The sequence below is a fragment of the Cupressus sempervirens genome, chromosome 4, assembly GCF_028749045.1.
Source record: "Cupressus sempervirens isolate cs-2001-9-10 chromosome 4, ASM2874904v1, whole genome shotgun sequence".
Lineage (NCBI taxonomy): Eukaryota > Viridiplantae > Streptophyta > Pinopsida > Cupressales > Cupressaceae > Cupressus > Cupressus sempervirens.
Window position 1 is genome coordinate 567,147,582 of NC_143121.1, and position 17,745 is coordinate 567,165,326.

The window sequence follows — 17,745 nt, forward strand, 5'->3', positions numbered from 1 at the left end:
AAAAAACTCTTTCATTTTCTCTGAACATGGCCAAACTAGAGCATATTATATATCAAATTTTATGGAAATGTCGACCCAGATCTAATGGTGAGGTCTATTTTTATCCAAAAGGTCATTTCTGCAAGCTACCCCCTAAAACCCTCATTTAAATGAAACATCCAAAAAAATCCTTTTCTCCAACAATTTCACATGGCCAAATATTTTAACATCCCATCATAACAACAAACCCAAAACCCTTAGATCTGCAATAAATCATTCATATATCTTGCCCTTTCTTTTCTTTTTTTTTTTTTTTTTTTAAAAAAAAATCCTCTCATGCATTCCCATGGATTCAATCTAGGGTTATAATAATCAAACCATATCTCTGATACCACTTGTAAGGAAACTTGGCAATAAAGAATATAACCGTTTCCACATAACCCATAATAAATCTGAAAATAAACACGGAATTAAAATCCACATGCAAGAGAATAGACAACATACCCACAAAATTGTGACACAAGATATACCCTGGGAAACCCTCATTGAGGGAAAAACCCAGCCTCCAAAAGCATCCATCACCATGTATTATTCAGCAAAAATACCATTGCCATACAACCATGGAAGCCTTCATGGCCATAGCCACAACCGAGCAAACTATGTGAACAAGCATGAATCCACACATCCCATGCCATGCTTTCAACCTTCACAAATGCTCCCTTGGCTAACCTGTCAAGCCTTGTCCCGCTTGACTCTTGCCTTTTGTCTTCTCCTTGTCACTCTTTCTTTCGCTCTCTACAACAACTACCCTTGTGGCTGCTTATATAGTAGCAAGTCCCACAAAACCACTAAGTGGTATTACATAAACCATGTGCTAAAGCCATGTGCTACCTAACCCACTGACGCCACATTTAATATTGGGCATTTAATTCTTTTCCCCAATATTAAATAATTACATGAAATATTATCACAATGTTACAATACAACTCATCAAGAATATTCTATGGGAATCTTTACATGTTGCACGTCCATCTAGGCACAACATAAAATAAAATAATAAAATAACAATATTATGCAATGTGTGCAACACCCATTATCTCAACATTCACAAGGTAGACCTAACAATATTATTGTAAATCTCTTAATAGAGTACACACTTAGTATAGTGTTGTAAAATCTTTGCAAAAGGTAGATCTTTATAGATTTGATTGTATTACTCCTAGTAGAGTAAGTCACTAGAAGTGATACCCCATTGTAGCCTTAATAAGGAAACCTCTTACTGCAGTAGTGATGGATTTGTGGGTACCATCCCCACAATATTTTTCCCTCTAACTACCATGGGTTTCTACATGACCAAATCACCTTTTTATGTTTCATGTTATTGATTTATGTTTACATGCATATGTCAAGATATATTAACTATATTTACTTTCATATAAATATTGAAGTAATGTATGTGTATGTTTACGAAGTGGATAAAAATACAAAGAGGTAATCAAATTTGAAAAGGCATAAAAGTTTTAGAGGATATTGATTCACACCTCTCCCCCTCCTCTTAGCATCCTTCCTTTCCTAATTAATCCAACATTTTGGTCTTCCATAATTAGCTTCTAGTGTGACAATGGTTTCTAATTAAGTGGATTTCTAAGTTGTGACCATTGGTCTCCATAAGTGATTTCTAGTTTGGTTTCCCTTAAAGAAAATAGTATCGATCTCATTGTTGTACTCATAAGAGCTTGTATTGGTCTCATATTGATGCTTAAATGGTCCAACCTATTTAGAATGATGGTTTAATGACATCCACATTACTGGTAATGGAGAAAAATAAGGCTTCAATCATGAGATGTTTGTTTCTAAGTAGATTATTTTCCTTGCAGTCCAATTACTTATAGTTCAACTTTTGTGGATGATTGTTTCTCCTACTAGTCTATGTAATGCATTACTAGTTGATCTTGATAGCACCTATAATCTATAGAATTATAGAACTCTATTCTACCAAAGTGTATCCTCTCCTAAACCTACCCAAATTGGTCGCCAACCTATAGAGACTAGCATTGAGATTCTAATTCATTTACTCCACAAAATATAGAAAAACAATTATTATTCATTATTAAAAAAAAACATAATCTTAATGCACAATATATATATATATATATCCAATGCTCGATATGGCAAAGATCCTTAGAGGTAATTTATATTCTTTTCAAATTAAATTTTATTTAATTAGTCAATAGGCTTTTAGTTGCAGGCTTGCCTTTGTACATTTATGTCCAAAAACTTGTCTTACATTATAAAACTACTCCACCAGAAACAAGTTTTCCCAAAGTGCCAAACCTCTTAAGAGCACTTGACAAATCTCCTTATGACAGAAATGCACCGGATTTGACATTTTGTTTTATTTATTAACTAAATAAAAAATCACAAAACCTGATTCTATGACTTTTTAATAAATTAATAAATAAAAATAAAACATCAAATCTGATACATATATTTAGCTAAATAGACATCACCCTTTGCACACCCAGCTACCAGCCACTAGCTACTATGACACCTCAACATACCCATTCAAAACACTACAAAGAACAAGAAAAATACATAGCCCTATTATGCAAAATGGGCATGCAGGCCAGACACTACCTCCTCCTATCGCTTGTCCTTGAATCCCCATTTTGCCAGCATCTCTTCAAGGGTCTCGCTCAGCATAACCCCACCCACAATCTCGGTCCCAAACTTGGGCATGTGCTTCATCTTTGTGGGTCTTGAGAAAAAAATTCACTTCCAATTTTATTGCAAGCTGTAACTCCTATGTGCTCTCAACAAACTAGATCGCTCACTAGTTGTGGCCAAAAATGCAAAAACCATCTAGTTCAAAAGCTTCGATGCCTCTAAATAGTTCTACAACACACCACCCAGAATCATGAAGACAATGTACATTATGTGAGAAAATATTAAAAAAAATTCAATCACAAAAAACAACCTAACCCTAAGATTTTCTCGGGAACAACTGTTATCGAGTGATAAATTTTGCTCGGTAACCAAAAAAAATAGCTGGCAGGAGAGGTTACTGAGTGAGCTCGATAAATAGAAAACTCAGTAACCAAAGGATATTGAGTGAGCTTGATAAATGAAGAGCTCACAACTCGGTAACCAAAGAGGGTGTTATTACCGAGTGAACTCGGTAGGCAAAGCGATTTCCGAGTGAACTTGGTAGCCACAAGAGAGTGGAGCTTGGTAGATGAAGACACCGAGTGAACTCGGTAGACACTGCAAAGAGGAGCTCGGTAGATGAAGGCACTAATTGAACTTGATAATGACTATAAAATTAAAACTCAAGCTAAAGAGCAAACCGAGTGACAGACTTCCAAGGTGAATGATTTCACCATTAAAACCAGAAACTCAAAGCTTGAAACTTCCAAATAAACTTTCCAAAATGCAATGAATAGAAGAAGGAAAATAATGGATTCAAGTATGCCTGCTTACTTTCTATTCAAATCTGACTCAAACTATTAGAAATCTGGGAGCATTCGGCTTCAACCAGAAAACCCTAAAAATAACCCTAAATTTTTAAAACTTCAAAAACTTTAGGCTTCAAACTTTAAACATTAAACTTGTAGCTCTAATGGCTGCATACAAAAATGCCCGGAGCAATCACTGCTTCAACAGGACAAATGAAAAAAAATAAGCTATAAACTTACAGAATGACACAAAGGAGCACGTGCTAGTACAGGCATGAATAACACTTCCTCCTGTCTCTGCACCAATGGATCTACTGATCATTTTTCCTTCTTTCTTCTCTGCAATTTCTAAGCTCTTTCTCTTTCTTAACTAACTGATTGAAATGAATGATAAAACATTCCTTTTGTCTTCAGCAAAATTATTTTCCCTCTCATTTTCGATTTCAAAATCTCACCTGCCCGTAATATATTTTTTGAACGTTCAGTGTGGTAGGTGGGTGTTTGGCTCCAGGGAGAAACAACCAACCACAATAATTATTCCAACACTCCCCCTTTATCCAAAGCCAAACAAATAAGGATCACTACTGATCCAAATCAACTACACCAAGACACTCTCTTAGGTGTACAAAACTTTCAATGCCTAATGGCTTGGTAAAATTTTTTGGTAGCTGTTGCTCAGACTTGCAATATTCAATTTTGATATCCCCATTCTCTACCAACTCTTTGATAAAGTGGTATCTGATCTCTATGTGTTTGCTTCTCCCATGGAAGACTGGATTCTTAGACAAAGCAATAGATGAGATGTTGTCACAATAAATTGTGGTTCCATCTCCTTGCCTTTCATTCAAATCTGTCAAGATCCTCCTTAGCCAAATAGCCTAACATGTTGCTGCATTTGCTGCTATGTATTCAGCCTCTATTGTAGATTGAGCAACAATAGGTTGCTTCTTGGATGCCCATGAAATAGCACCTGAATCCATATGAAACATATATCTAGAAGTACTCTTCCTATCATCTAAACCTCTAGCTCAATCACTATCTGTGTAACCCACCAACTTAAAATCATCATTTGCAGTATACAAGATTCCAAATCCCTTGGTACCTTTCACATACCTTAGGATCCTCTTTCTCGCTTGCCAATGGGAATCCCTTGGTGTTTCCATAAATTTGGAAATCAAACTTATTGTATGCATTAGGTCTGGCCGAGTTGCAGTCAAATACATTAGGCTTCCAACCATACTCTTGTATAGTGTTAGATCCACTCTCTTGCTATTGTCTTCTTTGCTCAACTTTAGACCTACTACTATTGGTGTGGGGGCTGCCTTACTGTTCTGCATTTTGAATCTCTCCAAGATTTGCCTTGCATATTTTTCTTGAGAGATGAAGATGCCATCAGGCATTTGTTTTACTTCTATGCCTAGAAAGTACTTCAAGAGACCTAGGTCTGTCATTTCAAATTCAGTTTTCATGACCTCTTTGAACTCACCAATTAGAGCCTTGTTATTTCCAGAAAAAATTAAATCATCTACATACAAAACAACAAACAAAACATTTCCATTTTCTGCCTTGATGTAGAGAGTGGGCTCACCATTGCTTTTGCTAAAGCCATTGCTCATCAAATATGAGTCAATCCTATTGTACCATGCTCTTGGAGCTTGCTTGAGCCCATAAAGAGCTATCTTCAATCTATATACCTTGTTCTCTTCACCTGCAACTTCATAACTAGGTGGTTGCTCCACATACACTTCTTCTTTCAATACACCATTAAGGAAGGCGGACTTCACATCCATTTGAAATACCTTCCACTTGTGTTGAGCTGCAATTGCTATGACAACATGCACGGTTTCCATTCTTGAAATAGGGGCATAGGTCTCATCATAATCTCTTCCATATTGTTGTTTGTATCCCTTGACTACTAGCCTTGCCTTATGCCTATCAATCTTGCCTTCAACATTGTATCTGGTCTTGTAGACCCATTTCACTCCAATCACTTGCTTCTTGGGAGGCAAATCAGTTAGCTCCCATGTCTCATTCGTTTCTATGGCATCTATTTCCTCATCCATGGCCTTACACCATTTCTTATGCTTAATAGCTTCTTCAAAATATATTGGAGCACTATGAGAAAATAATGCAAAATTAACACTCTCATCATAATCTTCATACCTTTCATCTTGGTATATCTCCCTAAGGCTCTTGGTCTTTCTTGGTAACAGGGAGGAGAGTGTGGGATTAGAATCTTTCCTGCTACTGCTTGGCCCTGACACTCAATCATGCCTAGAGGAGCTCGGTAATGACTAAGGCTGCTTGCCTTTCCTTCTATCTACTCCTTCTTCTTGCTGTTCATCAGCATCCTCTTCACTCATGACTGGAACTTTACTTGAAGTTCTTGGTGATTCACCAATTGAACCATACCAAGACTAATTTTAAAGAAATTCCACATCTCTTGAAAGCATCATCTTGTTGTTCAGTGGGTCATACAATCTGTATGCCTTTGATTCTGGATTGTACCTTGTGAAAATTCATTTCACACCTTTGTTATCAAATTTTTGCCTTTGCTCTTTAGGCACATGTGCATATGCAACACATCCAAATACCCTTAAGTGTTCAACTGTCCATCTTCTTCGTGACCATGCTTCCATTGGAATTTTGTCATGGACTGCCTTTGTGGGACACATATTGATTAGGTAAACTGTTGTTGCCACAGCCTCTCCCCAAATTATAGTTGTGAGACCTTTCTCTTTCATCATGCTCCTTGCCATTTCAACAATGGTCCTATTCTTTCTTTCAGCCTTTCCATTCTACTGTGGTGTATAGCTAGCTATGAGCTCTTTCTTTATGCCATATTTCCTGCAAAAATTTACAAAAGAATTGGAGGTATACTCCCCTCCTCTATCTAATCTGAGGACCTTGATGTAATGTCCACATTCTCTTTCAGCCTGGGCTTTAAATTCTACAAATTTATCAAATGCTTTAGATTTATTCTTTAAAAAATACACCCATGTCCTACGACTGAAATCATCTATGAGTACCATTTTCCATTTTCCATTTAATGAGTACCATTCATTATAATAAATTCATCCGCCTAAATGCAAGGATAAAGCCAACCCACGAAAAGTGGGTGAATTCCTTGGTTGTTTCTGAGCTAGAACGGCTTAAATATCACACACTAAGTTTAATTCTCAAATCAAAAGTGTTAAATAGTCAAAGTTGACTTTTTTTTCCAAAACTTAATTCTTCCCTTAGTGTGTAATGTTTTAGCTAGACATCATCCTAACTCATAAGGGCCTGTTTGATGAGTGGAATAGGAATACGTATTCCAAAAATTTTGAATTCCTTGTTTGGATGCACCAAAATGAGATTGGAATACGAACTAAAAATGGAATACGTATTCCATTTTTGGCCCAAAAATGAGGTTTTGCAATTCCACAAAAATAGGTATTATTGGAATATGTATTCTTATTCTATTTTTTGAAATTTTAGAAAACATAAATTTTTGGGTCCGCAAATTTTTATCAAATATTTGTTGAACCAAATGGAGAACAAGAATGCGTTCTATTCCGAAATACATATTCCTATTCCGATCACCAAACAGACCCTAAGTTTGTCATTTTTCAATTTGATTTCCTTTGCATAATGTTTGTGAGATTTTGAAATCTTTGAAACTGTCCAATAACCTTTCAATGCAACAAATATGTTTGTGAAGAAACCATTTTTCCATCTTACCTTCACAATACCAGTGACTATGACTTGAGAGTCACACTATATATGCATTTTCTTGAAACTATTACACTTTGCCACTTGGATAGCAAAGATGGTAGCTTGACACTTTGCAACATTCTTGGTTCCATCCGAAAGAAATTTTGCTCCTATGAATAGAATATTCTCCTCTACATCAAGGAGAATATGAGCATCATCATCATGACACAAGAAGATTCTCTAAAAGAACATGAGCATCATCATCGCCCCCATGACAAGAATCAACCCTTAGGAGCCCTTAAACAAACCTTATTTTATTAATTTTTAATTACCATAATTTTTTAAAAATTAAATCTTATTTTTCTAAAAATTTATATTTAGATTCAAACTATATTTTTCTATTGACTTATCCCTTTAATCTTGTTCTAGTATAATTTAACAATTCCCTTACCAAAAAAAGTGCAAAAGTGCTATATATGAAGAGTGTCCCCACAATAAAATTTAAAAGCTAAGTGATATTCACCAATGACAATGATTTTTATCCTATTATTTAATATAATATTTAAAAATAAAAAGAAATTAACAAAAACATTTATTGATGAAATTCCCTTAAACAAACCTTATTTTATTAATATTTTGATTACCATAAAAAAATGTTTTTTATATTAAATCTTATTTTTCTGGAAATTTATATTTAGATTAAAACTATAGTTTTCTATTGACTTATCCCTTTAATCTTGTACTAGTATAATTTAACAATTCCCTTAAAAAAATTGCAAAAGTACTATATATCAAGAGAGTTTCCCCACAATAAAACTTAAAAGGTAAGTGATATTCAGCAATGACAGTGATCTTTACCCTATTATTTAATATAATATTTAAAATTAAAAAGAAAAAAAAAAACATTTATTGATGAAATTTCCTTATCCCATAACGATCATGTTATTCTATCCTCCAAGTTTCAACTATTACTTCTAAACAATCCTACCTTAGGATGGAGACATTTTTTCACGTAAACTATTTTTCCAAAAACTCCTACAATTTTAGAAATTGACGACATTTAATAGTTAAAAAATTCCCTCCAAAATTATTCTTCAACAATCTACAAATTGGACTCAAATCTTCATTTAAAAAACCTCAAAATTTGGCCAACGGAAAACACGAGGGAACTTTTGTATCATCATTGAGCAAGAAGCATCCTGCATTACCATGATGTATGACCTTCATGACATGATTCAGCAAACCTAATCATCCTTGTCCTGAAACACAGAGAAAGTTTGCTCCTATGTTCTTGCATTCCATTATTAAAGCCTCCATTTTGGAATGCCATCTGTCTCATCTCACTCCATCTGTCTTGAGTCTCATCAATGCATAAATTCTCTATATTTTTTTCATTAAGATCAGCAATTTTCTTTCCCCTCCTACTGAATTTCTAGCTCTACATCAGGATTGTCAAAGCAGTAGCGACCATTTTCTTCATGTAGATGCTCAAAAATGGTTCGCATCTATGGTTTCATCACTTCTTCATACTAATTTGTCCCATTTTCTCATTCTACTAACTTTGATCTTTTGGCTAGATTGACCATATTTCGTCATTTGTATCCCCTTTCACATCAATTTCATATCAACTCGAAATCATATCAAATCAACTCAAAATCATATCAAATTGTGGTGGCCCCTTCTAGCTAGAGACATCACTTTAGCTGGTGATTAGCCTATCAAAGACCCTCGTAGGCTAATAAGATTGGATAGAGGGTCACCTTGGTGTGGAGATCCTCCAAAGACCAGAGAAAAGTACTCTTCTGGGTTGCCAGAGTTTGTTTATGATGAGTTTTCCTTTGAGTTTGGCTTGGTCAGGCTATTTTTAGCAGTTTTGGAGTTATAAAGATAGACCCCTGCTATTTTTAGAAAAGGGGCATGGTCATATGCAGTTCTATCATGTTAGCTCCCAGTCCAAACGACATTAAAAAATGTTGAGTAATAATGGAGATATTAATGTTTATTTAGTTAAAATAAACATTATTGGTTTTAAGCCTATATTGTTAAGTTATAATATATAACTTAAGTGAGGGTCATGATATCATAAAAGGGGCCATCGTTTCAATTAACTGTGGGTCCAAGCTTATGGAAAAATTAAAAGGAATTTTCTAAGTTTTAATGTAATAACATTTTTTATGTTATTATTATATCTTTTATCCCACATTGAGTGTGGAGACTCATTCTAGAGTTGAGGAGTCCTTATAAACAAACCTTGTCTTCCTTCAAGAGCAGGTTATGAGAATTGCTTAAAAACTTTTCCTTGTGAAATTTCTTGAAGTTGTGGCAACAAGGGTTTCTACAAGTTTGAGAAGAATTTAGACTGCGGAGAACGTAGTATCTTTAGAGTTGATGCAATTTGAGGGTGTGAAATATCACTTGAATTTTGCCTGTGAGTTGACTTCATTCTGGAGTCAATATTGTGTTTCAGTAGGAAAAAAGTGGATGAATTTGTTTACAGGTTGGAAGGGGTTATAACAGCAGCTACAATGCTGTGAACAGTACAACGATACCGTGAATTAAAAGTCAGAGATTTAATATTGCAGTTTTTGATAGGCGCTGCCCAAGGAGGAAGCAACCAGTAGCGTGGTTGCATATTGGAGACAAAAATTAGGTTTTTTCAACTATTAATGATGATTTTTTTAATGTATTCTTCCAGCAATAAGTATTGTACATACATTAGGAGCCATCCGAATAAATGAATTTGATTAGCATTATAACCAGATTTGAGTTATAATTTTAGGTAAGATTAGTTTTCAATATTTGTATTTTCTTTTCATCAACTCAAAAACCCAAAAACAGCTTAAAACATTCGAAAACAAACCAAAAACAATCATTACACCCAGGGAAACAAATAGTAATCAACATAGAGCCTATTTGGGGTTCCTACATTGGTATCAGAGCCTCATTCCTGCAATCCTGAGGGTTTGGGGAGTCATATGCAGCCACTGGAAATTGGACCACATAGGTACCATACTCGTAGGAGACCTCTGATTGAAAGAGAACTGTTACAGGAAACAGGAAATATGGAAGAGAGGCATGATGGTAGTCCACCTAGAAACAGGGGGAATAATGATGATCAGGATACTAGAGAATTCTACCGTGCTATGGTTACAGGGCAGCAGCAGATGGCACAGGCATTACAGGAACTCACTACTATGGTAGAAAGGATGAACCCACCTGTTAGAAAAAATGGGGAGCCGGGAGAATAGGGAGATAGCAGGAGTGCTACAGGTAATCAGAGACCACAATAGACCCATTCCAGAATAGCTGACAGGCCTATACGCCCTACATTTGTTCCAGAGGAGCCAGAATAAGCTCTGGTAGAGGAGGCGACAGGAGACCCCATATTCACAGATGCACTCATGGCTGCAAATGATGAATGGGAATTATTAGCTCCATAGGTTCGGGAGAGGATGACCTTTGAATGCTTTGTAAATCAGAGGAGAGAGCATTACAGGTCACTCAGATAGGATAGGAGGCCTAGAGGTCAAAATAGTGAGCTGAAGAGGGCTACAGGCAAGCTTACTATGCCTACATTTGATGGGAGTGGTAAGATGAAAACTCAAGCTTGGATTCAGAAGCTTGACACATTTTTGGCACTGAGGCCAATGGCAGAGATTGAAGCTATCAAATATGCCACCTTGCATTTGGAGGGAATAGCACATGATTGGTGGTACCATGGTATGGTAACACTTCAGCATAACCAAGTGACAGAATACCAGGACTTCGTGGATAGGTTGGTTGAAAGATTTGACAAGAAAGATCCAAAGATTTACTTCCGGGACTTAGCACAGCTGAAACAAACAAGCAACTTGGAGTATTTCATTGGTGAATTTCAGCGGTTGGCAGTCATGGTCCCAAACATTTCAGAGCATAGATTGATAGTTCTTTTCATTGAGGGCCTATCCAAACCATTGAGAGGTTGGATAAAGGCATTTGATCCTATTTCTTTACAAGAAGTGATGAGAAAGGCAAGAAGTATGGAACATGTAGTCCCAACAAAAAAATTTCAGTCCAAAGGAGCATCTTCTAGTAAGGATAACAAACCATTTTATAAAAAACCAGAGAGGACTGATTTTAAAAATGATTCTAAAGATAAAACTCCAGCACCTTTTGACAGGGAAACATTAAACGATTTGAGGAAGAAAAAAATATTTTTCTACTATAAGGGACCCTATGATGCAAACCATGATTGTCCTCTTAGGCCAAAGGGAAAAGCTAATAGAGTTATGTGGGCATACTATGAGGAATCAGAATCAGATAATTCAGATCAGCAGTTTGATATAGAGGAAATAGATGGTGAAAAAGAGGAAGACAAGGCTGAAAACTTGTCTAAAATGGAGTCCAAGGATGGGGAAGGAGATGGGCAACTTAGGGAAGCTTGTCTCACTAGTATTAAGCAAGAAGGGTCATTCCGGATGAGAGGAGTACTTGCTGGACAGCGAGTCATAACCTTGGTTGATACAGGTGCCACTCATAATTTCATTGATGCTAGGATGGTGGAGAAGTGTGGCATACAATCAAAGGAGTTTGGGGGAATTAGAGTGAGGGTAGCGGATGGCTATGTCCTCAAATGTGATCGTAGGATCACTAGACTCCCATTGAAAGTTAATAATTATGACTTTAAGGCAAATTTTTTATGTTGTACCTATGGGAGATACAGATATAGTTCTTCGAATGAGTTGGTTGCACGATATTAGTGAGTTCACTCTTAACCTCAAGGAGATGGAGATGAGGTTTAAAGTGAATGGGAAGACACATATTCTTAAGGCAATCAGGGACAGTGATCTCAGGATGGTCTCTTTTCATAGAATGGCTAGATTGATTCGACATGATCAGGTAGAGTGGGCAGTAGAGTGCATATTGATGCCATCATAGGAGGGACAGCATAAGATTGAATATCCTCCTAATATTCAGGATCTTAGAGTTAAACACTCTAAGGTGTTCAGTGACATTCCACCAGGTAGACCACCAGACAGAGGTATTGAGCACATCATTGAGTTAGAGGAGGGGGCTAAGCCCATCATGATTACACCTTACAGGCATCCGAAGAGGTTGAAGGATGAAATTGAGAAAACCATAAAGGAGTTACTTGCTATGGGCCACATTAGACCAAGTAAGTCTCCTTTTGCTTCTTCAGTGGTGTTAGTAAAGAAGAAGGATGGGACATTGAGGATGTGCATTGATTACAGAGTGCTTAATAGGAAGACGATTAAAAATAGATACCCCATTCCCAGGATCGATGAGTTGATAGATGAGCTTCATGGAGCTTGCTTCTTCTCAAAGATAGATTTGAGATCAGGTTATCACCAGATCAGAGTTAGAGAGCAGGATATCGAGAAGACAGCCTTTAGATGTCATTGTGGCCATTTTGAGTTTGTAGTTATGCCATTTGGGCTAACTAACGCACCTGGCTAACTAACGCACCTGCTACTTTTCAGGAAACAATGAATAGGGTTTTCCATCCTCAGTTGAGGAGATTTGTACTTTTCTTCTTCGATGATATCTTGGTATATAGTAGATCTCGGGAGGAGCACTTGGTTCACCTGGACACGGTGTTGGGTATATTGGACAGAGAATCCTTGTATGCAAAGGAGTCGAAGTGTGATTTGGGCATGACAGAGTTGTTGTACTTGGGTCACATCATCAGTGCAGAGGGCGTGTGCATGGATCTTGAAAAGATTCATGCCATTGTGGAGTGGCCTTCACCAGTGAACCTTACACAGTTGAGGGGCTTTCTAGGACTATGTGGTTTCTACAGAAGGTTTGTGGATGGATATTCCAAGCATGTGGCACCCTTGACATATTTGATGAGAAAGGGAGCTTTCTTGTGGACTCTTGAGGCATAGGAGTGTTTTGTGAAATTTAAGGGGTTGATGACTTCTTGTCTAGTGTTAGTATTACCAGATTTTAGCAAACCTTTTGAGCTACATTGTGATGCTTCCGGAGAGGGCATTGGAGCGATGCTTATGCAGGGGAAGCACCCTATTGCTTATGAGAGCAGGAAATTGAGAGGGCCAGAGCGGAGCTTCAACATATATGATAAGGAGATGTTAGCCATTATGCATGCTTTGGCCAAATTTAGGCAATATTTGGTAGGTAGCAAATTTTGTATCAAAACTGACCATAATAGCCTAAGACACTTTTTGGGGCAGCGAGATCTCAATGATAGGCAGCAAAAGTGGGTGAGCAAGTTACAGTCCTATGACTTTGACATTACATATTTTAAGGGGACACAGAATGTAGTTGCTAATGCCTTATCATGTAGGCCCCATTTTAGCTTACTGATAGACATATTGGAGGGTTGGAGACACTTGATCCTTGCAGATACACCCTTGTGAATGAGCTCATCATTTACAAAGGACGAATATTTTTGGTCCCAGGATTAGTAGTGAGGAGGGTGGTTTTGAAATATTTTCATGATTCACCTATGGTAGGACATCCTAGTTACTACAAGAAATACCGACAGATTAGAGAGCCATTCACATGGAAAGGGCTCAAAGCAGATGTACTTCAATATGTTAGGGAGTGTCCCACTTGCCAACAGAATAAGCAAGAACACTCCTATCCAGCCGGTTTACTTCAGCCACTTCCGATTCCTGATAGGAAGTGGGAGTGTTTGTCTATGGACTTCATCACAGGACTTCCTAGAGCCCAAGGTAGGGATTGCATATATGTGGTTGTGGATTGCCTTATGAAGTTTGCACACTTCTTTCCGATCACTGCTACATACACTGCTACACAGGTGGCAAAGTTGTTCTTCAAAGAGATATTCATATTACATGGCTTACCTCGGAGCATTGTAAGTGATAGAGATAGTAGGTTTATGAGTCACTTTTGGCAAGAGCTATTCAGGTTGTGTGCGACAAAGCTCACTCTGAGTACTAGCTACCACCCTCAGACAGATGGTCAAATAGAGATAGTAAACAAATGGGTAGAGGGATATCTCAAAAATTATATAGCAGGGCAATAGAGGGCATGGGTAAAGTGGATTTATCTTTGTGAGTATTGCTACAATACCACTTATCACATGTCTATTCAGATGTCACCCTTTATGGCCCTGTATGGGTATGACGAACCCAATTTTATGGATCTACTTTTGAGTGACAGTAGAGTGCCCAGTGCAGGTGATTTATTACAGGAGAGTCAAGACCTTGTTAAGACTCTTAAGGATAATCTAACTAAGGCACAAAATTAGCAAAAGCAGTATGCAGATCAGAAGAGGATTGAGCAGACTTTTGAGGTTGGAGACATGGTGTATCTTATGTTGCAGCCCTACCGTCAATCCACTCTCAAGAAGAGTGGTGCCGAGAAACTCAAGCCACGATACTATGGTCCATTTAGGATTATCAGGAAAGTGGGAGAGGTGGCTTATGAGTTAGACTTGCCGGCGGAGAGCAAGGTGCACAATGTTTTTCATGTGTCATGCCTCAAAAAGGCGCTAGGGCATCATATTGTGCCTTCTACAGTACTACCACCCCTGGATGATGAGGGAAAACTTGTTTTGATACCGGAGGCTATCATGGATTTTAGAGAGAGGAACTTGAGGAAACATACCATCCAAGAATATTTGGTGAAGTGGAAGGATTTTTCAGTAGAGGATGCTACTTGGGAGAGCGAGGAGATTTTAAAGCATCCAGAGTTGAGATTGCTTGAGGACAAGCAATTTCAAGGAGGGTGGACTGTGATGTCCCCTTCTAGCTAGAGACATCACTTTAGCTAGTGATTAGCCTATCAGAGACCCTCGTAGGCTAATAAGATTGGATAGAGGGTCACCTTGGTGTGGAGATCCTCCAAAGACCAGAGAAAAGTACTCTTCTGGGTTGCCAGAGTTTGTTTATGATGAGTTTTCCTTTGAGTTTGGCTTGGTCAGGCTATTTTTAGCAGTTTTGGAGTTATAAAGATAGACCCCTACTATTTTTAGAAAAGGGGTATGGTCATATGCAGTTCTATCATGTTAGCTCCCAGTCCAAACAACATTCAAAAATGTTGAGTAATAATGGAGATATTAATGTTTATTTAGTTAAAATAAACATTATTGGTTTTAAGCCTATATTGTTAAGTTATAATATATAACTTAAGTGAGGGTCATGATATCATAAAAGGGGCCATCGTTTCAATTAATTGTGGGTCCAAGCTTATGGAAAAATTAAAAGGAATTTTCTAAGTTTTAATGTAATAACATTTTTTATGTTATTATTATATCTTTTATCCCACATTGAGTGTGAAGACTCATTCTGGAGTTGAGGAGTCCTTATAAACAAACCTTGTCTTCCTTCAAGAGCAGGTTATGAGAATTGCTTAAAAACTTTGCCTTGTGAAATTTCTTGAAGTTGTGGCAACAAGGGTTTTGTACAAGTTTGAGAAGAATTTAGACTGTGGAGAATGTAGTATCTTCAGAGTTGATGCAATTTGAGGGTGTGAAATATCACTTGAATTTTGCCTGTGAGTTGACTTCATTCTGGAGTCAATATTGTGTTTCAGTAGGAAAAAAGTGGATGAATCTATTTACAGGTTGGAAGGGGTTATAACAGCAGCTACAGTGCTGTGAACAGTACAATGCTACAGTGAATTAAAAATCAGAGATTTAATATTGCATTTTTTGATAGGCGTTGCCCAAGGAGGAAGCAACCAGTAGAGTGGTTGCATATTGGAGACAAAAATCAGTTTTTTTCAACTATTAATGATGATGTTTTTAATGTATTCTTCCAGCAATAAGTATTGTACATACATTAGGAGCCATCCGAATAATTAAATTTGATTAGCATTATAACTAGATTTGAGTTATAATTTTAGGTAAGATTAGTTTTCAATATTTGTATTTTCTTTTCATCAACTCAAAAACCCAAAAATAGCTTAAAACATTCAAAAACAAACCAAAAACAATCATTACACCCAGGGAAACAAACAGTGATCAGCGTAGAGCCTATTTGGGGTTCCTACACAAATCAACTCAAAATCACCCCAAATCAACTCGAAATCACTCGAAATCAGTCCTAATCAACCCAAAACATATCAAACATCCAAAATCAATAATCATTTATCCACTCCTAGACATTGTTGTGGCTTTCAGTGTCTTGGAAACCTATCAACTTATCAATCTTATCAATCTGACCTTAGTACTGTCATGGCTCTCAGTGCTAGGTCAAAATATCATTCATGTCATTCAATCTCTGACATTGTTGAGGCTTTCAATGTTAGATCATGGCATCATCAACCATTTTAATAATATTGATAGTGTCCGTCAGTGCAGCATTTACAATGTCGGTTAAATGTTACATATCAATTAATTCATGTCATGTGTCCTTGGCATGTTATCAATTTTGATCTATCAATTAATTTGACCATGGCTTTGGTCTACCTTTTCATCATCTTATTTGATATCCATCATCGTCACATTTTCATCAAAGGATACAATCACATTCATTTAATCAATTTGGCTAATCATCTGCTAATTTTCTCTATAGGATTAAATAACCCATAATTTAATCCTATTCTTTCTAATTATTCTTCCTAATTATCATCCTCAATTAATTAATTTTATTAATTAATTATTTTATCATTGTCAATTAATTAATTTTATTAATTAATTGATTCATTATTTGCAAACCATGGAAATTCTTAATTCCTAAGTTCCATTTTTCATCATTAAATCCATTTTCTGCTAATTCTTATTTTTTGGAATAAGAGGATTTTTAATTCAAATATTCCATAAAATATTCCATAAAATATTCCATCATCATGACACTTGGATATGACACCTCGTGGATTCTCCTTTGACACTTGGCTAAGATTTTTCATAATCAAATATTCTTATCTCTTACACATGTCCCTATTTGGCTTATTCGTGATAGATTCTTGGCTTTAAGTGGGTTGAGGAATCTTATGACGGGTCATAGATTCTCTTCCAAATTTGACTCTCGTGTGTCATAGAACCTTACTTTTGGCATATTCTGTCATATGCATCATAGGAATTATTATTACCTCTTACGCATGTCCCTATTTGGCTTATTCGTCATAGATTCTTGGCTTTAAGTGGGTTGAGGAATCTTATGATGCATCATAGATTCTCTTCCACATTTAGCCAAATTTGACTCTCATGTGTCATAGAATCTTACATTTGGCATATTCTGTCATATGCATCATAGGAATCTCTTGCCACATCTCATGTCTATGGGTGACAAATCCAATGCTCTCACCCTACATGAAAATTATAAAATGAGCACTCTTTCTCTCATTTTGGGTCCATGAATCCTAGAATGTTAAAATATTGAGTCTTGGAATCTAGAATGCTTAAGTTTTGAAAATCCAAATTGTTGAATCTTTGAGTCTCTACATCTTTGCATGGTGCATGTTGCTATCCTTGCTATCACCAAAAGATTGATCTGTTAGGGTCCGATACAACCACTCAACTTATAGAGGGGTGTGTTGAACATTTTGCCAACAATATCCCCTCAGCATTACTTGAGCATTACCCGACATTCTGAGGATTTGAACTTGGACCACTTGTTAGAGTGGAGTTGCCATTGCACCAAAAGACCAATCTGTCACTGCCTAATAGAATTACTCAACTTAT